The 20,134-nt window shown below is 40.6% G+C and overlaps 1 protein-coding gene across 3 annotated transcripts in view; it reads right to left on the bottom strand.

Annotated features, from left to right (window-relative positions):
• Window positions 1-20,134, bottom strand: part of gatad2b (GATA zinc finger domain containing 2B) — a 78,036-nt gene that overhangs the window by 41,397 nt on the left and 16,505 nt on the right. The gene's annotated exons all lie outside the window — the stretch shown is intronic.

Below are 20,134 nucleotides of genomic sequence, written 5' to 3'. Positions count from 1 at the left end.
AGGTCGCCTCCATTTGCTGGGAGAAAAACACAAGAAGCTCCTGCTCAGTGAGCGTCCACCTTTAATGAGACAGAGAGCGCCACTGAGAATGGCGCTGATGAGCCAATCAGGGACGACCTGGCAGCGAACGTCAGTAGCTGGCACCCCTTTCCCTCCACCCTCCTCCTCGAGGCCATCGCCACCGACTGCCTTTACATAATATAATGACTGTTTCAGTCAGCTGCTACACAAGCCACACTCTCTCCTGTTTCTCCTCAACCCCACCCCATCCTGTCTTATAATCCCTCCCACCGCCCCCCCACCCCCCGGCTTTGGGCACTGTGCCAGGCCAACGCAATAAAGGAAAAGAAACAGGAGACGCAGCTTGGAAGAAAAGTAAAAAAAAGGGCTGGAGGTTGATGGAGGGTAGACATGGTGCCACTTTTTCATCTTTTCATAAATCGTAGCTCCAGGTCACACAGGTAGACATCTCCATCTTAAAAATGGACTCCTTCCACCAGCAATAGTGTATGGAGGAGAAGGTCATCTTTGTAAAACAGCAGAGAAACGACATCCAGAGAGTCCAGACATCCCCGTACTGCACAACATTCCAACAGAAGGTAGCATTTTGTAACCCTTTCTCCTGTTCCAGCTGTACAGTACCACAAAGAAACCCCTCCCTGCTCCTCTCCCCTCCCCCAATTCCTCAAACCAGTCGTCTTTTCCTCCCCCTCTCTTTCACTGTAAAAATAAACACATGCTTACTTTCAGGGCCCCTTACATTTAGCCAGGGCTCAGGACTTCATTTGTTCATGTTACATGGGCCAATCAGGAGTGATTGTGGAGTCTGTGTAGACATGTGCGCACAGGCATTTGTGACACATTGTGTGGAGTGAGAGGGGTGGTTGTGATGGTGGGCGGTTCTTAAAAATAATAAAAGAGTGACACAGCCACAATACACGCAAAAGTTTCTTGTCCTCACACGCCTTTGTGTGCAAGCGAGTGAGCGCACACGGGTAAAAAGGAGACAGGGATGGCAGCTCTCTTCTGACATAATGCCAAATCTTAATTCTTTCCTCCCATCCCCCACACACATTCAGACACACCACGTTCTTTATGCACAGAGCTGACTGTTGATCAGATGGCTGCTGCTAAAATGTCGTCTGCACAATTGAACCGGGCGCCCTTCCTCAGACATTACAGTAAACAAACGGCAAAGATCCCCCTCCTGTCCTGGTCTGTTGTGCCTCGACACCGTGGACAATGGTGTTTGCCAAACAGGCAGCGTGCCAGCTGACTGAGTGTATTGGTAATAATGCCATTTGCAACTGCAATGTGGAATCTGCTGCTCATTTCACGCATGGTCTGCATCATGACAATTTATTTGGCTGATGCAACTCCAATCCTCCCAGAACGCCTCCTACCTCTCCACCACCTCCATCCCTGTTTTTTTTCATACGCCATGAGGGAAGCGTTCCGTTTCACTTTTTAATGCGTTGATTCATCTGCTTATCACTTAAGTGCAGGGACCACATGTATCAGATAACTTTCTACCCTTCTGCCAAAGACAAAAACTTTTAAATGCAACTCCTGATCCAGTGTTGCTTATATATAATACCACACTGCCCCGTTTTCAGCAATTATTCTTTGTCAAAACGATGGTGTCGTTGGGTGGGAGATGGGAATGGTTGTGGTCATCTGCTGTGGCCATGAATTCCTAAACCTATCAAGATGTGGGCAACAAAGCTTCAGTTTAGATGCAACATCCTACTGTGTTGAATGAGGATAGAAACAGAAGAGTAGGGGAAAGAAAAGCACTTTTGCACAGCACCAACTTGCCTCAGCTCGGTCAGTTTATCTCTACTGGCCCCGATTTGTGTTGTGCATTTTTTCCACTTTTAAGTGTGTGGCCATTAATAAGAAGAAAATAAATGCAGGTCTCAATCCCAGTCAACAAATATTAGTATGACAAAATCTGCTCAACCAGTACACTACCAACAGTTGTTCTCGTCTCCCATATGGTATTAGCTTGGCAGGCTTAGAACCCTGGCTGGCCAGGTAATAGTTTGTCGTACAGACTTTCACAAATGGAAAGGAATAAAGAAGGTGAGCTGTGTAAAGGTGAGTAAGTATCAACAGAGGTGTCAAACTCATTTTTGTCACGGGCCACATTGTAGTCATGGTTTTCCCTCAGACAGCCATTGTGAAAAAAAAAATCCATCAAAAAAACTGATGAATAACTAGTTTTGAAATCATAAGGAAATAAAAAAACTGTTAAACTTTAATTCTTTTTAAATTTAAAAGGGGAATTTGTAACAAAATATGCTTTCAATTCCTCAACTTTGTTATAAGAGAAGACAATATGCAACTTTGGCATTTTTGCAAGAAACAAAGTTGTAGGGCATATAAAATGATGTGGCGGACCAGAGGCCCTGGGCATTGAATTCGACACCTGTGGGTAATAGTTTGTCGTACAGACTTTCACAAATGGAAAGGAATAAAGAAGGTGAACTGTGTAAAGGTGAGTAAGTATCAACAGAGGTGTCAAACTCATTTTTGTCACGGGCCACATTGTAGTCATGGTTTTCCCTCAGACAGCCATTGTGGAAAAAAAAAATCCATCAAAAAAACTGATGAATAACTAGTTTTGAAATCATAAGGAAATAAAAAAACTGTTAAACTTTAATTCTTTTTAAATTTAAAAGGGGAATTTGTAACAAAATATGCTTTCAATGACTCAACTTTGTTATAAGAGAGGACAATATGCAACTTTGGCATTTTTGCAAGAAACAAAGTTGTAGGGCATATAAAATGATGTGGCGGACCAGAGGCCCTGGGCATTGAATTCGACACCTGTGATGAAGCCTAAAGAACATACTGTTAGTAGCGGTGTTGGTTTCCACAACAAAACAAAAATTGAAACCTTTGAAAACATGTCTCAAATTTTTTTTAAAAGGCGCAATTATTGTCTTCATGTTAATGTTGAAACCTGTATTATGTTAAAACTAATGTCACACAAATGTGTTACAGCCAAAACAATGGAGGACCAACAAGTGTATATTTACTCCACGACAATTGCAAACGCTTACCCACATACCCATTCGATAGACAATCAGATAGGACACAGGTGTGGAGTTACTTTAGAAAGTGACTTACACAGTGCGTTTTCATTCGTCGTGACAATTCTGTTCATTCTGTGTTTATTTCCTCTGTATTCTTGCACAGCTGGGCTGCTTATGATCAGTCGTAAGAGTAATAGGATTAAAATATAAACACTGTTGCGTCTCGACACAGAGGCATAGAATTTCCTTTCCGAAAGGTCTCTCCTTCCCTGTCTGACTTTCTTACACAGCCTCAACAACTGTTGTCTACATTTACTTTCCACCCCAATCACTTCTTACTTCTGCACCAATCGCCAGCAACTGTTGACATACTTGTGCATTCGATGGATTCGGTGGCCTTCTGAATTCAGGAACACAGAACATAAACAGATTCAATAAGCCGTACCGATGACTACAAACATGGAACTGGTCAGTTACAAACTTCTGATTCTTAATTGTGAATATTATTTTACTATTAACAACAATACAACTGACATCTGACTTCTGTCGTTTGTTCCTGCTACATCCAAACTTAACTTTTTTTAGGCTGACCAATTCACCCAATGTGCAACTGCAGCTCAAGCTTTACTAGCCCGGTGTTTTACCGAGATATTTTGACATTTTACAGACTGCTAACTGATGCAATGTCAGAACTCATGTTTTAGTTATTCTTATTTATCAATTACAAACTGATCAGTGTGGCTTGTCTATAAATTGGTCAGGCTTGTCTAATTGTCTCAAAGTAATGAGGTAACTCCAGCCTGAAGTCCTAAAATTGAGGTCCAAGTGGCTCTCATAAAAATAAGGCCAGCACTTTATCAACTCTTTAATAAAGTAAAGGACAAGCTACTCATTGTCTGACAGCGGTAATGTCAGAAAATAGAATGACATTTCCACTTTCTGCATTACTGTAACCTAGGATGACTTAAAACGTCTGACCAATCACATAATAGTTCTTTGACATACGAGAAAAGTTCTGCTGAAGTGAAAAACAAACTATGAGAATTCCCCAAATCATGGCTGCAAGAATATATTGTCTTCGTTCTTGCAGCTCAAGGGGCAAGAACATTCTTTTTGACTTTCTGTGAAGCATGTGCCTGAGCAACTTCATGCGTAAGTGTGTCTGCGTCATCTACGATTGATTTAGGGAGGTTGAGGCATGTGTGAGAATATCAACAAGGTGGTGGATGGACAAAAACATCTCTTTGCATTGACAGTTTTCATGAAGTTGTAAAATTATGACATTAAATGTAATCAATTGCACATAGATGACTAACACCCTTTTTTGCCTACTCACAGATCAAATCTTACATGACTATGGACTGAATAGACAGTTATTGTTAGTGAGTCCTGGTGTGCATCTGTGCTGGAAGCCATTGCACCACAACATACAACTCAGCTTAATTAAAAAATAAAGATAAAAGCAATAAAACAACAAATAGAAAGATATTTTCCCGTTTCCGTCAGGTCAGTAGAGAAATGGGCAACAAACAGGCAGTTAAATATCAGAAGTCTGACTGAGATGACATGTACAAGATGGCGGCCAATGTATAATCCAATCCAAGCAAAATCCCCTGAGACACTTCAAGCCTCCGTTGAACAGTCAGTAGCATATAGACCTGCGTGAAAGCCACATTCTCCTCCCTTAACTGCTGGCATATAGGTCATGTTCAACTGTGGCAATGCGGTGCTTCGAGAGCCGTGTAAAATCAGGCTTTGGGGTCAAACCGGGTGAGCAGCAAGATGTCGTGCACATGCTCAACAATGTCTTATTCTGTGCAAACAATTTGCGCCTTCAGAAAAAAAAAAGTCATTGGATCTACAGCTAAGTGATACAGTATGTCCTAGTGTGGGGGGCATCTCTTGTGCGTCTGATCCCATGGCAAACACAAGGAATGTGTTATGAGATGACAGCAGTGATGACAGAGTTAAACCAAAGTAATGACTGCATCTGGAGGAGCTGGCTTGATTGGGTCTCTTTTAGTTAATACTTCCATTTAACATCAGTCCCTCAGAACAGTATGTCAATGCAAAAAAACAACAACCAAAAAACAAAAAAAAATATGATAATGCAGTGTTCTTTGTAAAATTCCAGCAGTGTTTAAGTCTGCCCTTAGCCATATTAGAACCTAGGGTCCCTGTGAAACATTGATCCATGATGATCCATGGGAATGCTGCTTTTTTTGGTGACTTAAGGCCACAATACATGCCCCGCTTCGGCATGCTTGACATCTAAAGTCAGCATTGTTTGACTAGTTTGCATGCTGCTCCTTAAACTTTGTTGGCCTCAAATGTGAACTTGAGCACTGTAAGCTTGCTCATGCACAACCACGTGTAACAATCCAACCTGTCGTAACATATTGTGATCTTTCCTCACACTGGTTAATAACCTTTGGAAAACAGGAAAAAAATAGAAGATAAAATAAGTCGGAAACATCACGCAGCAATTCTGTCTGCCAAACATGATAAAATGCTACACAATGCATATTCGAAGTATGTATATGCAAATGAATGAATTCTCCACGTGTTTCATCAAATCTAAGGCTAATTGCGATGGGTGATTTGGCATTTCTAAACTCTCCAACTGAAAGGTCGAAGACAGAACTTTTGAGCTCATTTAACCATTTTTAAAATGCCAAAAACAAAAATTAGAACAACATATCTTCTTTCAATAATGCAATTTTGGAGCTTCTAAATAAACTAAGAACTGAGCTAGAGCCAGAAGAAGGAATCATGCCATATCACCTATGACAAAACTCCTTTCAACGTTACATTTCAGTGCATTTGGGTCATATCAGCACACTGTGACAATTGTTAGTGGTCTCTCCCATCACAGTTTTGTGTGTGCTGTGCCAAGTTTTAAACGAAATGCTACGCAGGATTGGCACTTCGGGGAATTAAATAAAACAAAGCATGAACTTATGTGGTTTCTGGTTTTGCCCAAATAATGAGAACGATATTTATTTTCTGGATCCCAGTCATGTTTATTTGCCTCTTCTCCCAAGATTTCCAGTTCAATCACCACAAACCTCTCCCAAATGTTCCATGGTGATAATCACCACAGCGACCTAAAATGCAAAACCCTGTCTCAAATATGGCTATTGTAAACAGTGCAGGAATCTGAGAGTGAGCAGGATTGATTAAAAACATCGATTCATAAATGCATTGCAATCCATTCCCCGACAATTAAATATTAATTCAGCAAATTGTGTGAATCAAATGGTCTCCTGGCCAGTGAGGGACGTTTTGTATATGACTGACTTTGTATGGACGGCAGCCGCACTCTACCAAACAACAGCAAAATGGCAACAAAAGCAAACGGCTGTGGCGGCAGCAGCCATAATAAAGTGAATCTGGCATTTGAGATCATGTTGGATTCCCGTGTAAATCCGTTACAGGAAAAGGACAAAGAACATCCAAAACCACAATATGTGATACCAAGATGAAAATATCTCAGAAGTTGCTGTCCCGTAGCTGTACACAGAATCAAGACAGCCGTTTTGAAGTCAGTGAATTGGGCAGAAGGGAGACTAACCCCTAGGAAAGTGACTTCACTTCTTATTTTGTTTATAACCAGACGGAATTAATGTCAAATATTCTGCAGACTGGAGTCCTACAATAAAAGAAACACCAGGAGCAATGTAACCAACTTTTTGAAACAGGAAATAAATGAGTGGGATTTGGCAAAGAAAGCACCAACAAGTGTCACAATGCCATAAACGTGCTACTTAATTAGGGGTTACTTAACCCTGCAAATAATAACAGTATTCCTAACCCTAGTAGGTAAAGGAATCTGGTTGTATATACATACAGCGTCACGATGGACGACTTTAGTGTGTTTGCCCTACAGTTCTCAATAAAGTTTCTTTCGGCTTGTCCCTTTCGGGGTCGCCACAGCGTGTCATCTCAGATGAATGCACATATATGTTTGGCACAATTTTTACGCCGGATGCCCTTCCTGACGCAACCGTTCTCAGGGAGTGGAGACCCCAGTGGGATACGAACCCACAACCCCAGGTTTACCAAACTAGTGCTACAACCACTCAACTATGGGCCTCCCCTGCCCTACAGTTCTCAATACCTGGGTTCAAATCCTATTTTGCATGTGTGGAGTTTGCATGTTCTCCCCGTGCCTCTGTGGGTTTTCTCCGAAATTGCCCATAGGTGTGAAAATGATTGTGAATAGTTGTTTATTTGTATGTGCCCTGTTGTTGGCTGGCGACCAGTCCAGGGTATGCCCCGCCTATCATCTAGAGTCGGCTGGCAACCCTAGTGAGGATAGGTGGTACAGAAAATGGATGGGTGGACACATTTTTTTCAAAACCTAGCTGTCAACTTTTGTACTCCATATGCACAATTATCATGCACATTTTTTTAACCCAGCAATGCTCCGTTTACAGCAGTTACTAAAATTGTATTCTTAGTAGATCAGACGAAACGCGCCCCCAACAGTGTGCACAATTTTTGCGAATGTGTACCCAATTTAGAGCTCACTATTTGTGATCTTAGTACTGTAATTCAGGCTCAAAGTCAGGAATGATGGAACAATGCAGTGTATGTGATGACATATTTAAAGTGCTGAAACTTGAACTGCATGAATGCTGGCAAGCAGTGAACAGAAGAGGAAGGTGTCACCGTGCTGAAGCATGGTACAACAGAACTGGTCCAGTGTTATAAGAGGTCTCTCTATTATAAAGCATGATAAAATATCCTACACGTGCAGTCACACTTTTCACCATCCAACCCAGACAGCTGTTATAATGCAATCCTAGAATAACTGTAAATATTAATTAGCAATCATAAGAAACCTAAAAGGTCCCATTAAAAAATGTGCATCACGGCTTTCCCAACATTTGTGTCACTTGCATGCAATGTTGTAGACTTTAGCAGGACCAGTTCTAATTATGGGGGGTTGTTGCGATGATGCAACATTACATGAGAGTAAGTACACTTGAACAAAGAATAACACAGATGCTGTGCCCAAGAAGGTAATGAGAATTGAAAGTGAAAGGGACACTGAAAAGTTGGACATCTTCTACTAGTCTGGTGTGGCAAGTTTCATTTAGTTGGCTGTTGTCCGCTTGGGGGTGGAAGCATCTGTGCCGGGGGTATGGGCGGTGACACATTTAAGAAATGCATTAAAAAGGTTGGTGACATCATGGGACTGAAGATGGAGACATTTGAGTCAGTGGGGGACAAGAGATGATGAAGCAAACTGCTCTCCATGGGCAAACCTTCTCATCCACTCCATGGTACTCTGCGGACAGAGAAGAGCTCTTTCACCCAAAGACTCATTCAAGCTCTGTTGCCATAAGCGTTTTGGGCCAGCTTCCATTTGACTCGGGATTTAGATTATACAAACGTGCCAAATATTATTTGGTATCGCGTTCCCTTGCAACAACGCGATTCACTTTACACAGGTTCGCCTTTTTTACACGCCTTTGTTTGTGTGTGTAATTTTTTACTGTAGAGCAGGCTTTATTTTTTTTTTTTTTAAACAGCGTATGAATGCACATTGTGCTCTGTATCCTGATTCGCGAAGGGGAAACCCGCATCGTGTTCCACATCCCGATTGGCTAAGGGACTGCAGACCATTGTCAATCTCCTGCATGCCAAGTGTCCTGTACAGTACAGAATGCGTTCAGCTTCCCTAATTTACATAACTGTTTGATGGTAGCAGTTTGGCGCTTTTGTGCAGAAGAGGAAGACGATAACACAATTGTTGAGAAAGACGAGGAGGATGTACTAACATTTGATTGCTTGACAATAATGGGCAAAGAATGTCAGGGAACTGCACAAAAATTGGACCCTTTGATGTTTCGTTCATTATGGTTCTCAAACATAATTGAAGGTAGCCTGTCCGTTTGTATGAATATTCTTGCCCAGAAGGGGGGAGCGCCAACAATGACCCATAGCTATGTTTTTCACTCGCAAAACGACACCTGCAGAAAGGTACTTCAGCAGAAAAAGATGCTACAGTAGAGCCACGCCAAGAGGACCAGCCACAGCAAGAGGAACTGTAAAATAGGCGTGAGTCACTATTAATGATTTTCTCGTGCATCCAACCTCATAAATCTAACGTTATTTCTAAAAGCTATAATATTTTTCTCGTTTTTTTTTCTTCAGGAAAATGCTTAACTGGTCCTGGATAAAGTGGGGGAAAATGGATGGAGAATATTTCGATATTTATTTCTCAAACAGGTTTTGATCTTCGGTTTGATTCTTGAATACAGTCGTGTTTTTTTTTTAAATCTACAAAGATTTTAACTTTGAGAGTGTTTAAACAAGAGAAATGTGAGAAAATATTACTGCCTGCCTGAGAAAAGTTTAGAAAGTTTGTGGTTTGGGGTTTAACACCCTTAAAACATACATACGTGAAAAAACAATCAATGGAAAAAAACATTGTAAATGAAAAATCATTCTGGAAATGAAAAAACAAACAAATCTGTAAAGGAAAAACATGCACTGTAAATGAAAAAACATTGTCAATGAAAAAATATGTATAATGAATGGAAAAAAAAAATTCTATGCAGATTTCTCGCTGTATTATACACAGGAAATTATACAAACTTGAATATATACCTACAATATCCAAATTGTCATATTTATTACTGTTAGTATATCAGTCACTCACTTTTGAAAAATGTACAGGTGTGGTTAGTCATGCCCACAGATATGAAGTTATGGGTGGGGTCCGCAGGTATAAATATGCGGGTGTGTGTTCTGTTTGTAATTATGAGTGTGCCCCTTTAAGAGCGGAGGAGGGTGGTGTCAGGTAAACTAGGAAGTAGAAGTAGGCTGAGCAGAAGCTCATTTTTTTCAAAGACCGTGTGCTTCAGTGTTAAAAAAAAAAAAAAGACGTCAGCCTCTGGTTCACTACGCCGGATTGGTTTTCATGTGCGTTGAGTGCGCGACAAGTGCGCAGTTTAGAGGGAACATTGGTCAAGACTACACAAAAAAAGCAACGTCTTTCAATATCTATGTATTTCTACTCGTAACAAATTTTATGCGTGTGATGTAACAAAAAATCTTCTGCCTTGAATACGTTTTTACCTCTTAATTCCTTATCAAAGCTGCCTTGTGTGTTACTCTTGCAATCTGTATGGTGTACAGAATATACAATTATAGCATACAATAACTATTAGATGCATAAAGTATAGTGTACGAATATTTATCCTTTAATGACATATCTCACGCAACCAATAAAGTATGTCTGTGTCAGCTTGAAGCCCTTTCTGTACTGACAGTTGTGTCACAATTATCTTTGTTTAACTGGCAAACTACACACTTTTACTGTACCATGGCAAACTGAACTGTGAACTGACGAGGAGGCTAACCACAGGCTTGGCTGAGTGTCCGTAGCTTGGAGATAAAACCACAGTGGCCCAGATGTCAACACATTTTAACAATTTGTGTACCCCGAAAGATTCAACATATAGACAATGTCAACTTTGTGGTCCTTTATTGCACGGCATCAAGGAAGCCTTATTTTACAGTGTGAGACACAGCCTCACAAGGGTGTGGTGGCCCCTATACTATCTGTCTTTGGGCAGGCAGCGGGGTACACTCCAACTGGTTGTCAATCAATCGCAGGGTACATGGAGACAGACAACAGTTGCACTCATAATCACACCTATGGGCAAATTAGAGTCCCCAATTAATGCAGATTGTTGGCATGTGGGAGGAAACCGGAGTGCCCAGAGAAAACCCACGCAAGCACGGGGAGAACATGCAAACTCCACACAGCGGGGCCGGGATTTGAACCCCAGTCCTCAGAACTGTGAGGCAGATGCTCACGCCACCATTCTGCAGAATAATATATATATATATAAATATATATATATATAATATATATAAATATATATATATAAATATATATAAATATATATATATATAAATATATATAATATATATATATAAATAATATATATATAATATATATATATATATATATATATATATATAATCTCCACACACCAATTTTCCGAGCCGCTTATCCTCACAAGGGTTGCAGGAGTGCTGAGGCCTATCCCAGTTATCATCAGGCAGTGAGATTGTGATTTGGATTTTTTGTGAGCTATAATTTAGCGTTATTCCACTTTCTGTGACATGTACCCATTTCTTACATGTACTGTAATGAATTTGTTATGAAAAAAAATGCAAGGTCATTGTCAATCTCATTTGCAATAAGTGGTGCACGTTAGTAGTTGAGTATTCTGTAGTACAGTATATCATAGCAATTACGAGTCTGAAATAGAAACTCAAGGTTTTCAAAGTCACTTAATGTTCAGCACTGTACATTAGTTTGGCTCATTTTACTGCTGTACGTACTGCTTCAGGGGAAACAAAAGACAAAATCATGGTAATTGTTAACTGCCAATTATCACATGACTGTTTTTGAAAGGCTAAGTACTTAATCAAGGTCAAAGGAGGTGGGGGGAGAGAGAGAGAGAGAGAGAGAGAGAGAGAGAGAGAGAGAGAGAGAGAGAGAGAGAGAGAGAGAGAGAGAGGAGAGAGAGAGAGCGAGAGAGAATTATGGCAATGTGCGGGATAAGACCAATGCAATACAGTGAACTTTTGTGAACTTCGATTTTTGTGGACTACAAACTTAAAAGCCATCATGAGCCTATTAAGGATATAACAGCACATTAACACTTTGGGAAATGTATCAACACTTCTTTGCTACTTTGTACATCTACAAATACAAGGTTATGCTTTTACTCCAATTAATATATATATATATATATATATATATATATATATATATTACTAACGTTTCAGCTTTACCTGTATTTGTCGATATACTGTTGGAACGAATGTGTCAATCATTGAGTAGGAGCAATCCTACAACAGCTCACCGTAAATGATATGAGTCAAAAGTAGTCCCTTGTCAACACTAGTGGTCATTCGATCCACTGAACAAGATGGCACTTACTCTTATGTCAAAGGTGTTAAATGGAAATCGGGAAATTGTACATAGCCAAATCGTTACCACAGTCAATGCAATAACTTTAGGTTGACAGAGTAAGACTACAAGCTAAAGGTCAAGTGTCATGAAATGGACGATTTTTAGTATGTTATTAATGGAAAAAACGGCAGCCGGTATGGACCCATCCATTTTTTCACCACAAAACATGATTTTGACGTATATGGCTTTTTGTAAGTCCCGCCATGAAAATCCTCTCGAGGGATTTGTTTTCGACAAGAAGCAGGAAGTGACGACGGAGGCAGTAGCGTGCTTGAGCGGACTCGTTTGTTTCTATGAGTTTTACCTGTAGGAAGATACCTTGTTGTTCCTTCGTGTTAGCCAGAATGCAGGCTTGTTTCATTGCTGGATAGTGCTCGAACACACGGGAGGATGGATTTACCTTTCATAAGTTTCCAAGAGACCCGGTTCATTGTGAAAAATGGATTGCACGGGTGCAAAGCATCAAAGCTTTGTGGGTTCCAAATGACAGGTAGATGTGTACACAGCTACTATAAAAAATAATAGTTTGGAGGGGACCACGTAATCTGTCTCTCATAACGTAACAAAAGATCCGCGTACGTATGACAGGGGTGCTAAATGTGTCGATGTGCATGTCGGACGGCTTCCGCGTCGGGCTTACTGGTGAAGGCTTCCGCGTCGTGCCTCCCGGACGAGTACGGCTTCGGCCGGGCTGGGTCATACATACTGTCTAGGAGTCTGTTGTTAGAAGTAATCTGCATAACATCTAAATATGGCTAAAAACAATAGGGTAATATTGCCCCGGATACTTCACTAGTTTGTGAGATGTTCTTTTGTTCGAAAAGAGCTTCCGTGTCTGACGGGGCGTGTCCTATAGTAGGGGCCACAGCGTGTTTTCAATGGTGAATGATGGTAATGTCATGAACAGTAGATATAGCCAATATGGCGACCACTTGGATGTCGAATGAGACTTCCGCAATTTTGCACATGGATGACGCGCTCTCCTCTCATATTTATTTTTTCGTGTGGACATTGAAGTGAATAATGTTATACGTATTTGTCATTTCAATATCTATTTTAGAATGTTTATGACACTTGACCATAAGTATACTGTATATTGACTGATGAGAGGCATAAATAATAATTTTTTGCAAAAACAGTACAAATGTTACATTAAGAATATAGTGAAACCCATCTTCCTCTAGCAGTCATCTTTTTGTTGTGGAGGGGATTGTTTGTCCAACTGAATTTAGGAGCTAAGTTGTTGGGGACCTTTGGGTCCTGCAGGGCAAACAGGTCCTAGGGGAGGGACAGCTCTAAACCCCCTTCTATGAATAATTGGAACTCATTTTACATCCCTTGGACGCAATGAATGGGATGCTCTTTTGGAGCGAGTCTTGGAGGTGGGTCTTCATGTGCAGGTACGTTGGGGTTATCCCCAGAGTACCAGCGGGAGTTTCCCGCTGCTCTTGGGTGAGGGGAGGTGTGGGGACACATCAAAATGGGTTCTGACTGCTGTTTGTGGCTAAATGGCAAATAGCAGCTCAGAGTACCTACCCTTTTAGAAGTCCTTGGACAGGGTGCTGGACAACGCTCTTGCTGGGGACACTCTTGTTCTCCTGGGCTGTTTGAATGCTCACGTGGGCAATGACAGTCAGACCTGGAAGGGCGTGATTTAGAGAAACGCTACCCCCAACCAGCACCTGAGTGAGAGTTTTTGTGCTGATCCATCATGTGGACATGCCATCGGACTTGCAGCTGTATATTAGGTATAGCTCGGGTAACTGGAGGAGCAGAGGTGTTAACCGATCACCACCTTGTGATGTTTTGGCTCCTATGGAGGGGGAAGATGCCAGTCTGAGTCTCAACTCTGACCTCTGACAGAAATTTCACCAGATCCTTGGGGAGCTGGGCAAAATTGAGTCTCAGTGGGCCGTGTTCCATGGCTCCATTATTAATGGTATTTGGTATCTTTGGTATTTTCACAATTATTTTCAACCCCCCTGCCCCCCAATTTCTATGATTTGAGATATATATACACTGTATATCCACACACGCAGTCACTCACATTTGAAATATGTACGGGTGTGGTCAGTCATGCCTGCAGATATAAAGTTGCGGGTGTGAATAGGGATGGAATCTCAAGACCTTACAATAACTGAGTTGTTATACCAGAGTATGTAGTTGTTACCTAATAATCATATAATTATATTATAAATTATAATAATTATAATAATAATCATAATTTATTGACACTGCATCAGAACGAGACAGACATTTTTAAAGAGGTCAATAGACATTTAATTTCAATGACGTTCGATGTAAATACGCTCACAGTATGTGAAGAGGCTCGGAACATGTGCTTATAGCATAACTACCGAGCATGCTCAGTAGGGTTAAACTGCATTTGCTGTTTCTGGGTAAATGCTGATTGTTTAGGATCAGGCTTGTTTTGTTACCAAAGTTTATGAAATAAATACGTAAATTAATGTCAAGACTAGACAAAATAAGTGACGTCTTCAATATCTATGTATTTTTACTTGTAACAAATTTTACATGTGTGATTTTTCATGCTCGACTGGGTATATTTGAGAGTGCGTGCGGGCCCACTCGCGCCTGTCAAATCACAGTGACTGTGTGTGTGTGTGTGTGTATATATATATATATGTATATATATGTTTGTTGTTCTCCCCGTTCCTGCGTGGGTTTTCTCCTGGCACTCCGATTTCCTCCCACATCCCAAAAACATGCAACATTAATTAGACAGTCTAAATTGCCCCTAGGTGTGATTGTGAGTGCGACTGTTGTCTGTCTCCATGTGCCCTGCAATTGGCTGGCAACCAGTTCAGGGTGTACCCCGCCTCCTGCCAGTTGACAGATGGGATAGGCTCCAGCACTCCCCGCGAACCTCGTGAGGTTAAGCGGAAAAGAAAATGGATGGATGGATGGAAGAATAGGTCTTCAGGCAATACACAAAAATATACAGTGTAAATGAATGGTCCTTAGTATACAGCAAAAAATACTTGACAGTTTAAAACCACCAAACTCTTGGACATCAACCATCATGGATGCAAGAAAACAAATTACAGAATGTGGCCATGAGAGATCGGGAGGATGGGGGTCATCCTTCAATAGCTACCAGCAGTTGCCATTTTCACTGTAACTTGAGTACACAGGAGGTTCAAGAAGAACAAAAAGAAATGAAGCAAAGCTTTGCTGAACATCAGATTGACAGGATCACAACACGAGCTTGACAGTCGCAGCAGCTTTCTGCTTCATTGATTAAGGACGTTTTATTTTTTTGTGACTCAGCAACAGTACACAGCTGAAAGGCCAGTGGTCAGGTGTGACGAACTGCCGCAGTGTGTGAAAAACCCTTGTTGCTCATCAGTACAAAATCCTTCAGGATAACAGCACAAGTACCACCGGCTCACGTCTTTGGCCAGTGATTGAAAACTTGGAATGGGGAGGATCAAAACCCTTTCCAGTGGGCCAACAGGATGTGATGGCTTAGCCTGGCCGTAGAGCATCTGGAAAGGCATCTCTAGAGCAAATACCTACACAAGCGCGCACGCGCATGCACACAATCATCCCCACACACACAGGCCACCTTGGCTATGAAGGATGTTGGGGACAGGGCTGTTGGGAATATGACCAGTTGCATATGACTAGTACTTGACACTAATGAGGCCGATCAGAATGGCGCCCATAGCAACAAGGGCTGCAACGGACTGTGTGATGCAGCTTGGAGTTGATGATTGTGATGCGGCTTCAGAGCCAATGAGTGTTGAGAAGTGTTTTTCTGTTGCCCAAAGCGATCACAGACTTGGTGCCATACATAAGTCACATCTAGCACAAACGCAGCAAGATAATTACCTCCACCCTCACCTGCCATCGATGAACACACACACACACACACACACACACACACACACACACACACACAACACACACACACACACACACACACACACACACACACACACGACAGGCAGTGTGTGAAGATCCATACATGCAACACACACACCTTCCACCTATTGCTCAGACACAATGATGCTCTTGATTTAACTAGACAACAGCTCATTGTGGGCGTTGCTATGACAACTAGTCGTCTATTTTTAAGCGGTGCCACTAATCAATTCCTGCTCTGCTGTCGCCTGAGGGGTGGGGGCGTGCATGCATGTGAGGGTGATGATGGGGGGAGGGGGGTAGTGGCAGAAGGGGAGGAGGGTAGGCGGGAAGGAGGAGGGGTGATGGTGAAGTTGGAGACAAAGAGCAGAGGAAGTGAAAGCCGCCGAGCGTCTAGGATACATCTCATGCCGACACACAGCAGAGGTCTTCATCCAAGCCGCAATCCGACACATCTCAAATAATTCAGTCTATGTATGAATCAATCAGTTGCAGCCGCTAATCTGATGGCCGATCATGTGTTCACAGTTCAGACACTTCATTACAAATGCATTTCAATCGCGCCAGTGTAATTTGCTGCATCTCCTCTTTGTTGTTCTTTGTTTACTCAAAGACTGATCAAGTGACAAACTGCTCGGTCTTTAAATTATTCATTCGCTGCGGACCTAAAAAAAAAAAAGGGGCCAAATGAAACTCATTTTATCCAGTTAAATTGGTGCTCTTGCCAAAACAACAAACACAAGTGAATGGTTATAGATGACAAATAGTATCATACTAGACACCATGTGATTAGATATGTTACCGAATCAATTCTACAGCTGGGTGATCATCTGTGTGTCTAACACACAATAACAGTATAACCTTCAAACATTTATATGAGTATTTTGAATTTTAGGTTTCCCTCGCCACTGGTGAGGGAATCTCCTCTCCGTAGTAATATGGCTATGCCAAAAGGGTCCATTGGAAGCTGTGCCGGCGAAGCAATCTTGTGCCTAAACTGCAAGGAGTGAACCCGGGACCGCAAAGTGTGTTCAGAGCGTAAAAGAGCAATGTGTCTTGGAATTATTAATTTACATTAGTTCTCTCAGGGTAGAATGATGGCTGGCTACCTCAGAGTTCGAAGGTTGCAAGGCGCTGGCTTTTCTGTCTGGGGTTTGGAGTTCTTTCCAAGCCTGTGTGGGTTTTCTCTGGGCACTCAGATTTCTTCCCACATTCAAAAAACATGCAGAGGTTAAATGAAGACTCCAAATTCTCTGTAGGCATGAATGTACAGTAGTTCAAATTAATAAGACCAATCTGATTAATCCACAGTATATTTTTTATTGCTTCAGGTCAAACAAATTACCAGTAGTTTCAGTCAATTCTCAGAAACCCAACAAGACCTAACATTCATGATATACACACTCTTAAAGCTGTACAATTGGGCAATTTGTTGAAAAGGTTGTGTTAAAAAAAATAGTATGCCGTTGACTTTATAAACTCAAAACAATTTTGTACAAACTTTTTTTTGTTAATAGGATTTACCAATCCTTGGAATCACGAAACTAATAAATATTTATTTGAATGACCACAGTTTTTTTTCTTTTTTTTTTTTTAAACAACTGTTTCACATCTGTGTGGGATTGAGTCAAACCAAATTGTGGCACCTTTCAGCTGTTATTCCACTCCAAGATTCCTTAACAACATTCCATAATTCTCTTACACTTCTTGGTTTTGACTTGGTTTTCAATGATTGAATGGCACACTTTTTTTTTTTTTTTTTAAATATATCCCTTTCAACAACTTGCCCAATGGGACAGCCTAAAGAGTGTATATATCATGAATGCTGGGTCTCGTTGGTTTTCTGAGAATCTACTGCATTTACTGATAACTTGTGAAGGTTCTGGCGTGGTCTAGCCAGTCTCCAGATCTGTACCCAATAGAAAATGTTTGGAGGGAGCTTAAACTTTGTGTTTCTCAGTGACAGCCCAGAAACCTGTCTGATCTAGACAAGATCTGTGTGGAGGAGTGGGCCAAAATCCCTCTGCAGTGTGTGCAAACCTGGTGAACAACAACAGGAAATGTTTGACGCCAGTAATTGCAAACAAAGGCTATTGTACCAAATATTAACATTGGTTTTCTTAGGTGTTCAAATACTTATTTGCAGCTATATCACACAACTCGTTTAAAAAAAAAAGTCATACATTGTGATTTCTGGATTTTTCTTTTTAGATTATCTCTCTCACAGTGAACATGCACCTATGATGAAAATTTCAGACACCTCATTGAATTCTAAGCGGGAGAACTTGCAATACAGCAGGGTGTTCAAATACTTATTTTTTTCACTGCCTTTATTTAATAGCACTTTTACGGGTCACATAGAAGGCATACTTGAAATTACGACTTGCTTGAATTACTACGATGAAATTAAACTGCTTACAGTTTTTATTTGAATTCTCTGAACCTATTTTAAATCTAATGATACCACTGTTTCACCTAAGACCGTAATCTATTTGGGGTGGTGGGTATCCAGTGAAATGTTCGGTCAGCACCATCATAAACTGAGGATGCCCTGTATTTTGGCTTTAACCTAGGAAGGCTTAAAAGCTACACAACAGCTAAAAGCATTTTCCCGACTCAACATTGAGCAATTAACAGCAGAAACTTAAAAATATTAAAAATAAAAATAAGAATGTTTAATGCTGTAAGGTAGTGCCTTCAGTCAGAAAAGGGCAATGTGAGATCATTTCATTAGAATAATGTGAGGTGGATTCAATGCAATTATTAAATTATTATTAAATGTAACAGAGTTACCCAACGATAATCAATAGATTAAAGATTATTTACCATCACAGTAACGGTTAGATACATGCACAATTTAGAAGAAATCAATGTATCTGGAAGTATCTACATTTTAATTTCACAGTTATTCATTTAAGCTTTAAAGGTGCAATTATACTTTTTTGTAATGTGATTAGTACATAAACAATTATTATTACATATGTTGTAAATGGGCAAGCTCGTACTTGAGACTTGCTAAATCCAAGTGATTATTCCACTTTCTGAAAATTCAGTCGAAAATAGACATCCTGGATTTTTGCCACAGAACTTAGGACTTGAGGTTTAATACTTGAGACTTATTTGTGACCTGAACATATGTGATTAAGTCTCAACTCTAGTGCCAATACCAACAAATAATACATTAGATGAGATACTACTTTGTATAGGCACAGGTTGGATTTATGAAACAGTATGGAGTCGTATATTTTATTAGTTTAGTTATGGATGCTGGTTGTTCCTCTGTACACGTCAAACCACTTGTCTTGGTTACGTGATAGTGTAGTCAAAAAATAAAATACTATGCAAAGCTTCTTCTGACGTTCCTTCAACTTCCAAGGAAAACAAAGCTGAATTTACGAGACAATATGAGTGGTCCTACTTAAAATATGGGTTTATTATTACAGGTGAATCCTACGCACGAAGCTCCCCCTGCATAATAAACTAGAGGCACACAATGAAAGCAATGAGGAAAAAAAAATAAAATAAACTCAATCCTTTGCTTCCCTTTCCAACATCCTATCTTTGTCAAGCTGGATTTTTGCTTTTATTTGTTTCTATGCCAGTCCATTGAATATTCCTAGATGTGAAACCCTACCAAGGATAATGACTACCTTTAGTTGGTAGACAACAAAGACATTAATAATGAATCCAGATGTCATCAAGTAGTACTGCCTTCGGGCATCAATAATAATAAAAAAGTGTCACATACAGTAAGTCACAAAAATAAAACCAAATCATTTTCTATTTCTACAAGCCTGCAGAAAACCTAAATTGGTAAAAAGCAAATGAGTGGGGGATAACTGCCAAGATACTTCAACGGTTTCCGGTACCTTATCTCCTCCAAGAAAAGAAAATACCTGCAGCAACTTCCACCAGAAAAATCAGGGCTTGTCACTAAGAAAGCCTCCATGAAACCAACAACGGCAGAGTTCAGGTGCTAGAATCGGCCTGTCAATGTGCTCTTTATTTTGGATCTTATTCTTTAGGAGCGAGCAATATACTGAACTCCTGATGCTGTCACTGACTCTCCCTTACATGAAAGATATAGAACCTTGAAGGCAGAAAGGTGATGTATAAATCACTGGCATAAACAATGATATACTGTACTGTATCGAAGTTTAAAAAGGAAACCACTCCATTGTATTTGTTGTGAAACTAT

This window comes from Syngnathoides biaculeatus, chromosome 1 (genome assembly GCF_019802595.1).
Source record: "Syngnathoides biaculeatus isolate LvHL_M chromosome 1, ASM1980259v1, whole genome shotgun sequence".
Classification (NCBI taxonomy): domain Eukaryota; kingdom Metazoa; phylum Chordata; class Actinopteri; order Syngnathiformes; family Syngnathidae; genus Syngnathoides; species Syngnathoides biaculeatus.
This window is presented reverse-complemented; position numbering and strand designations above follow the sequence as displayed.